We start from the raw sequence: 8248 nt of genomic DNA, 5'->3' as shown, positions 1-8248 counted from the left end.
GTGTAGAATTTTTGGGTGTGCTCTGCTCCGGTTGCACATATTGAATGAGTCACGGCGAAAACTTACAAGTTCCCTTCACCAATAACATAATTAGAGGATATCCACCATGCAAACCACTGTGGTTTCGAAACGAACAATATGTCGATATTTGCGCTGAATGGCTGTACTGTCGAGTGCCAATAAACACGAGATTATCATGACAAAAGTGGCATTGTTGAGGAACCGCCCCATTGCCAAGTCAAATATCATATTTGCAAGACATTATTTACTCTCAGCGGGACATTTATCTTCTGGGCTTTCGGGTGAGCACCGATTTTCTCGGATAATGGCACGTAACCATAAACAGCGGGGATTTCAAAAGAATGAGGTGTCGTAAAGTTGAGGCTATTTTCTAGAGCTATAAAATCGGCAGTACGGATTTTATAAGCTTTTTAACTCTTTTAGGCGCAATATTCGCCAGGTAAGATTTTCGACGAGACAGGGTTCAAACCCTACGAAATTTACTTCATTCATCTTCCCACTCCTTCCATTAAATATTTACCCTTTATTGAACTGAAGTTAAAATAAATTCCCTAATAACGAAATCGCTTTTTTTACTGAATATTGTATTAACCCGCCAGACATGAAAGAATTTTAAAGTGGCCATGCGAATTGACCGGAATTTTATCATTTTTACTGAGAATGATGTCACTGACATTCATGATAAACCTTCCAGACATGATACAAGACTGCGATAGTCAACCCACATATGAAAATTCTAAAATAAACACAAGCGAAGAAATGAGATCTTCTTTATGCACGTGACTAATGTCCATAAAGATGATTTGTAAAGGCGACACTTTCCTGAGATTGCCTCATACCGTTACTTAAAGTCCTGAACAGCCCAACCTAAACTGCTGTTGTTGACACAACTCTCATTAATTTTAGCTTAGAGTCGAGTTGATTGCGAAAAGGTGCTAATGCTTTTCTCCATTTTGGTCGGTGCTTATTCGGTCAACAACTAAATACAAAACGGCAAAATACAAAGCCGTTGTACAGTTATGGGTAACGAAAGAGGTACATAAAGGATTTTAAACTTTACATATCTGTACATTTTAAAAGTTTGTTTTTTAGTGCAAGGTTTGGAAACAGCTCATTAGTTGTAATGTTTGTGTGACTTTATGACCTTCAACCGAACACTTATCACCAACTAACATGTAAACTATTTTCGCAGTCTCGCCCACAGTCATTTGTCATTCTATCTTGACTGACGGACTGCAACAACACTTGACAGTGGCGTAGAAAATTTTACTGCGAAAAAAGAAAAATGCGACCAATCTGGATGTAACGTTTTTTTTTATTTCTTGGAGGCGGTTGTGTACACTGACAAAATGTGAAGGATTTTTAAGGAGAGTATAAATATTTTTATCCAAATAACACAGTTTGTTACGTGAAGTTATTATTTCTTTAGTCTAGAAATGTTGTAATGACTTCTACACATTTTTTACGACAGCATTGCGACAGTAAAATTCTTTGATATAATGAAGAAAATATGTTTTTAACAAATTGTTTAATTTTACCCTTTTAGATGTGTACGTTAGTCATGTATTCACTACAAAAAGTTATCTTTAAAGAAATTTTGTTTTATCAAAAACAACGATTTGTTACGAAAAAGTTATTTTTTGAACACTTGCATAAATTGTGTTGGCAAAATCTGCACTGTCATAGTCGTTCGTTTTTGAGGTTATGAGAAATAATTTAGGACAATAAAATATGTATGCTTTGTTTGAAGGTTTTTTTTTTCATTATACTGACAATACAAATGTCAAATTGACAGGTAACTTCATTCGAAAATAACATTAATTCCATGGCTGATTGGAATGTATTTTCTTCACGTTTTACACGTTCGGTAAGTTAAGGTAAGTCTACTTAAATTTTTTTTATTTCACTTTGAGTGAATCTTTGCAAAGCTGTTTCAGTTTATTTGTATCTATGTATAACAAAAACTAATAATAAACACCATAACGTGATTTTATAGCACACTTGTGTTGCAAGTATATGTCTGATTTATTGTCTTTCAAATGTTCACCTTTCTATTTGTTTCAAACATGGAAACGTCATTTGCTGCATACATAAAATATGGATTTTACTATTGCTTTATAGCTCAAACAGTTTATACCATTTTTAAAAAATACCTATTTATTTTAATTCAAAAGCTTGTAAACACGAGTCGTGATAACACTATTTTTTATGCACACTTTTATATAGCAATATGTTTATTTATCACAGAAGATAAGCCGAATCTTCCAACTGTTTATAATTTTGAGTAAATATTGTAAATATAGCTTCGCAAAATTTCAGTGCTAATGAACAATTTTTACCGATAACGTTTCACAAAACCCGAACAACACAAATTTTTCTTCAATTAGAACACTTTCGGAATTACTTATAGTTGTTTTGAACTTCAAATTTGCAGAAATTTATGTTTTTTTTTTCACTTTGAGCCACTTTATCACTGATTTTAATATTTCGAAAACTCGAGAAAACAATAAGAAATACACCATAAAGTATTATATTATATAATACTTGTATTACAATTTTACTACTTAAATTTTGCTACTAAATATCCAACAGTTTTGTTTGTTTCGTCTAATATTTTTAATATTTCACCCATGCGGATAAACAAGATGATTCTGCATGAGTTCAGATAAACTTTGCTTCTTCAGCTTGATGTGTTCTTTCAAAACCTGACAAGGTTATCGCTGTTATCAGCAATAGATACTATTTTTATAAAATCTCCATTAATTAAGTGAGTGTATTTATGGGTATACGTGTTCAGATGCAAACACGGACGAGGATAATGTTTGCATTAAATTTTGAGACAGAATCATACCACTTACTCCGCAGGGGCAAGTTAAAAAGACCTTTAGAGACTTTAACGTGAATTAAAGGTAAGAGTAAATGAATAAGAGAGAAATCCTAAATAATAAACATCCAACAGAAATACAGGGTGATCAAAAAGTCACGGAAACGTTCCTGGTACGTTGTTGAGAAACCACTGAAAAACTCGAAAACAATGGTTTAAAAAATCCCTGAAGCAAACTTTCGAAAATGTTAGACTTCAGTGTTGTAGAATTAACTCCGTAATTCTGATCTTAATAATACACAGTTAAATATTAAGTTATCAATAATTTAATAAAATTTGGCTTCATCATGATTTTATGCAAGTTTTACCGGAATTTTGAATTTTCACATATCAGAATTACGAAGTTAATTTTTCAACATTGAAGTTTATTATTTTTAAAAGTTTGGTTCAGGGATTTTTTACCATTTTTTCAAGCTCTTCCGCACCATCGAACTTATGCGTGATTTTTTGGTCACCTGTATAACAATATATGTACTGGGTGTTTCATCTCAATGGATCGATCAAATTACTTCAGAAGTATTTATACCAAGAAATTATGAAAAAACGTTCATGATAGCAAGTTTGGTCAGTGGAAATAAAGAGAATTTTTATTTTTCCCACGGAATCATGTTATTTTTAGCTTTTTGTGGAAAGATTTTTCAAATACAGTACACGCTAGTTATAACAAGTTTCACAGCAAAATGTTCAAATTTAAAACTGTTTTCGGTTAAAATAATCGTTGCAAATCTAGGTATAGAAAAATTGTAAAAAAGTATTTACTCAATCATTTTGTAGAATCCTGACACAAATTTTGTCAGGATTCTTAATTTTTTTGTTGATATTTTTAATGAAATGTGAGAACTTTTGTTTAAAAAAATAAAAGTTGATGTGGCTAAACAGACGTTTTTCTGTGTTATCAATCACATAATCTGCTTATCTGGTAATAGTTTTGAAATAAACTGATCGATCATTTGATTAAAAAAATGAACTTGAAAAATTCTATGCTTTCAACAGTTACGTTATTGTGATTTGTATTTTTAAGTTTTCGACATATATAACAATCTCGATAACGGAATTTCGCAAGAATAGCTGCTAGCGTGTGAACAAGTTTCAGCGGAATCCAAAAAAATGTTTTCCACTTGAAAAAAATTACTAAAAAAACGTGTTATGTATACACAGTTATAAGTTACCTACACTACAAAATGAAAACTTCGTAATAGAAATCGCCGTGTGTTGCAATGATTTAAAAATTGTTTGTGTTTTGTGAATAAATTTACATAGGATCAGCATTTTTTAAATTTATGCCGAATATTAGAATTGGAAATAATTCATAAATATGAAAATTTCACATTATCGTTTGCCAGGTTGAGGCACACATCCACATTTTATTTCGTTGGGCGTGTTCCATCCCAATCTACTAACAGACAATAATAACTTCACTATGTGTTGAAAGACTCCTAATAATTTCAGCGAGAAGAAAGCGCTGAGAGCGCACACTATTTAATCCTTTCGTAATACACAGAGAAAGCCAAAGCTCCACAAGCTTATTTAACACACTCCACCAAATTTACATTTCGCTTTATTCACGTAGTATTTTTTCATAATGTTTCTAGTACAACCTCGTATCAGCTTCTCGTAAACAGAAGCAACAGGTTGCCATTCTTAAAATTTTACGTGCGGCATGCACGAAATCCGCGAATTATACAAAAAAGCAAAAATCCTCCACATTTGTCAACGTCGAAAACAAACAAGTCGACTTGTTGAACACAGCACCCATTTCCGCACCCCCGGTCTACGCCACTGTCACACACCACCGTATCAGTTTCAGTTTATCCAGACGCCTAAGCAAACATCAGCAACTCCAAGCTGATGATAAAAATTCGATGGACCCGCAACGTGTGAACAGCCGAAGCCCGCGAATTCGCCACCGAAACACCATACCACGCCGGCACTCACTATCCTGCAGCCTCCCAGGACCTGCTTGCAGGCCGCTTCGCGAATGAACAGCAGGAAGGGATCGCGAATCGTGCAAGCCGCCGCTTCGCCGGCGTTCGGTTTTTGCACACGTCTCTGTTCGGCATTTTCGCCTGACACACGTTTTGCAATGTTGCGCTGGTCAGGACTCGATTCCTGATCACGGCCAATGTCCTTATGGTAGGTCGGCCGTCCTAGCGGTATTTTGCGTAGCGTGCTTTGACCGGTTTGCAAGGACAAGTGCGAATCGCGGGTGAACAGTGCTGCCAACTGCCATTTCAAACATGAATATGATAGCTTCGACCCGCCGGGATCGTCAAATATGCATAAATCGATGCATGCACATCGCTGATCCTGCCACTGGCGCGTCCTTACGTAAGTATGTTGTCGAATTACGACGTTTCGCACTTGACGAAAGTGCATCATCATGGATCGCGAACAACCTATCATAAATCTTGACAATAATAGTTGACAATCTGTGGTGAGTATGTTGTCAATAGCTAGCAAATCCTGTTTTGTCATAAATCTGTGGTGGTCGACCGGTGGCAATGGCTAAAGCTCCGCGGATGCACTACATAGTTTTCCTTGGACGATTTTACAACATCAGCGTTTTCTTAATCGCTCCTCTGTGCGGCTCTTCCATATCGGTAACTTTTGACTTTTGTGAACTTTGGCCGCTGATAAACCCTGTTGATTTATTGTCATAGGCCCGAAGGCATCAATTAACACGCATGAAGACGGAGGCCTTTTTGTAAACCGAATTTTTATCTGCGACAAACAGTAAGTGGGATAACGGCCGTTTTTCCGTTCTATTGGCTGACCGATAACGATTGAACCAGGGATTTGGGAAGGTACCGTTGCTGCCTAATGGAATGTCATGTGCGATAAACTATATCAAAATATAGTGTGGGGGCCGTTGAACTTGGTCATTTTTTCTTATTATTGTACGAATCGTGCGTCATGTTTGATGGGTACACAAAGTGCTGGAAGAATTTTCAATCGTTCGATAAATAATTTGCCGGTGACGAGAATGTCGACAATGTGTTTGTTAAAGATGATGTTATCACTGCGAGAATAGTGTATATCGGGAAAGCAAATAAGAAAACGTGATTATTTGTTTATTGCAACATTAGAGATATCAGGGGACGCTAGAACACCTTCATTGTTAGGCTGGAAGTCGGAAACTTTGTGGAAGATCGACCCGATCCAATGGACTTTTCTCAAAGAAACTTAGCACCTAATTTTGACAAAGACAATTTTGTATTATATGTACCAAAAATTTTGTCCTTGAGCAAAATTTCAGTTCGCCTTTTTAGTTCAGTTTTGTATAAAGTGGCCCAAGGCACGCTGTTATCGGTGTCAACAAGGTTCTTCTGATTTCCATTTGTTTGTAAATTTTTAACATTGTCTATTAATAGATAATAGAGAGTAAACACTGCAATTCTGACACATTTTTCAAAGATAACTTCAAAACAACATGCTGTTGCCTAAAATATTTGAATATGTGTACACATTGTGGTTACGATTAATATAATAACTGACACTTGTTCACAAATAAACGAGTAAAACTGTTAACAATAAAAATGGCCACATTATCTAAATTGTGCAAAGATGGCACAAAACAACTAGTTTTTTAAATGGTAGTTGGTCGATCGAACAGTAATCCTGTTTATCACAAATCGCTCTAATTACTTCAGCACACTTGTATTCCTGGAATATATTTCTAATGTGTGTGGCAGAAACAGTGCAAAGACAATAAACTGTTTATGCATAAACTGACAACAAAATGTACGAGCCCACAACATAAATTACAGTTTTATCTTTCACTAATTAAAACGATAATCTCAATTCTTGTAATGACTTTATTGTGTTATCAAAGTTATAAGTGGAACCATACATTTTTTATTTCGTACAGAAATCGAATATAACGGCGTTTTAAAAAATTATTTGAAGTTACTAAATCCTGGATCGAACCACCAAAAAGATTTTTGAAATACTAGATTTTTTGACATTTTGAGATTTAAAAATCACGTGTAAGTAAAATTTTTTTAAATAAGTAAGTATTTTCACAGTTAAGGATAAAAAAATGTTTTCGTAACTATCTAACCTCAGTTTTTAAACAAAAAGTGTGCAAACATAGTTTCTAAAGATTTTTTATGATGAGGTAAAAGTTCAAGAAAAACTTTTATATTCTGTAAATAATAAGATAAATCTGACAATAACTATTTCACGATAAAAGCATGTTGTTTTCGAATCCTGGTTTTCAAACTTGTGGTTTAACGTATAGAATCCATGGTGCTATCTTTCAATCAAAGCAAACCCATTCTCGTCAAAATTACTTTATCAAATTATCGAAAATACCGAAAATACTTTTAGTTAAAATTAGCAACTATTAGTTGTTTTCCTTCAAATTTCGCCATAGGAGGTAATTTGGAAATTGTAGTTCCGTTTTTTCCATGGTAATACTTAATTGAAAGCAACGTATTTAATTTATTAGGTGCGGTTTTAGGCAATAAAATTATTTTAAAAACAAACCTTTTACATAAGATAAAGAATTTCTAGCAACTTTCGGCAAGCAAAAAGTAAGTAAATAAATTGTTATGTATGAGATATATTGAATAAATAAGATTCACCTTGAAAGTGAGATTGTTTTCATTACATGTTATAGATACATTGTTATTCTATAGAATATTACACAATTTCGAAGGTCTGGTATTTTAATAGTAAAATTTTGATTTAAAAATTTTGAAAATCACATTAATGATAATATGCTAATAGTTGTATTCTTCTCTGGAGAATTAAATAGAAAATAGCTCTAAATATTTTTTCACAGAAAAATTCATTCAGCTCATTTCATTGTTGAATAAAATACTACTCTGGCTTAAAAAAGCAACTTTCAGCTATTTTGTGATAATTCCATTTCCGCACAGATACACTTCTTGTTAAAAACGGAATTATCTCTAATTTCGTGATAAAAATTCAAAACTCAAAATTGCTGTTTGTAAATACTGTATTTACTCAATGAAACGCTACAAACTATATAAATTTCTCTATTTTAGGTAGCTAAAGCCTCATTAAAGAGCCAATACATTAATTACTTACAGTTTTTTTATTCTTTTGTTTAGTCCGTAAATTATTTTTAAAAGTAGTAATTGGCTCATTTTGACGAAACTCACCTATTCAATTACCGTCGAAGTGGAAACTGTGGTACGATTTAGTGAACAATTGTGTTTCCGTGAAAAACTGAATAATTCATATGCAAAAATTGACAACAGTAGAGATTTAGTGCTTGTTAAAAGTTGTACAGGATTACCTTTTATTGAGATATAAACTCAAACTACATGAAGTTGTTTCCGTACAGTACATCAAATGAGTTATTAATAAGTTTCA

The 8248-nt window shown here is 33.6% G+C and overlaps 1 protein-coding gene across 2 annotated transcripts in view; it reads left to right on the top strand.

Moving 5' to 3' along the window:
• The first annotated feature begins 2799 nt into the window (after nt 1-2799).
• The window catches only part of LOC135129476 (protein bric-a-brac 1), a 30365-nt gene continuing 24916 nt past the window's right edge, over nt 2800-8248 (top strand). The window contains exon 1 of one of the 2 annotated variants that reach the window (XM_064056636.1): nt 2800-2930. The gene's annotated coding sequence lies outside the window, so the exon portion shown is untranslated. Of the gene's footprint in view, nt 2931-4986; nt 5234-8248 lie in introns of those variants that run through there. The other variant, XM_064056629.1, reaches the window with a different exon arrangement.

This window comes from Zophobas morio, unplaced genomic scaffold (genome assembly GCF_036711695.1).
Source record: "Zophobas morio isolate AGI-343-1 ecotype UQ-CSIRO unplaced genomic scaffold, CSIRO_AGI_Zmor_V1 ptg000002l, whole genome shotgun sequence".
NCBI classification, from domain to species: Eukaryota; Metazoa; Arthropoda; class Insecta; order Coleoptera; family Tenebrionidae; genus Zophobas; species Zophobas morio.
Note: the sequence above shows the minus strand (reverse complement) of the source record. Positions and strands in the feature narration are given on the sequence as shown.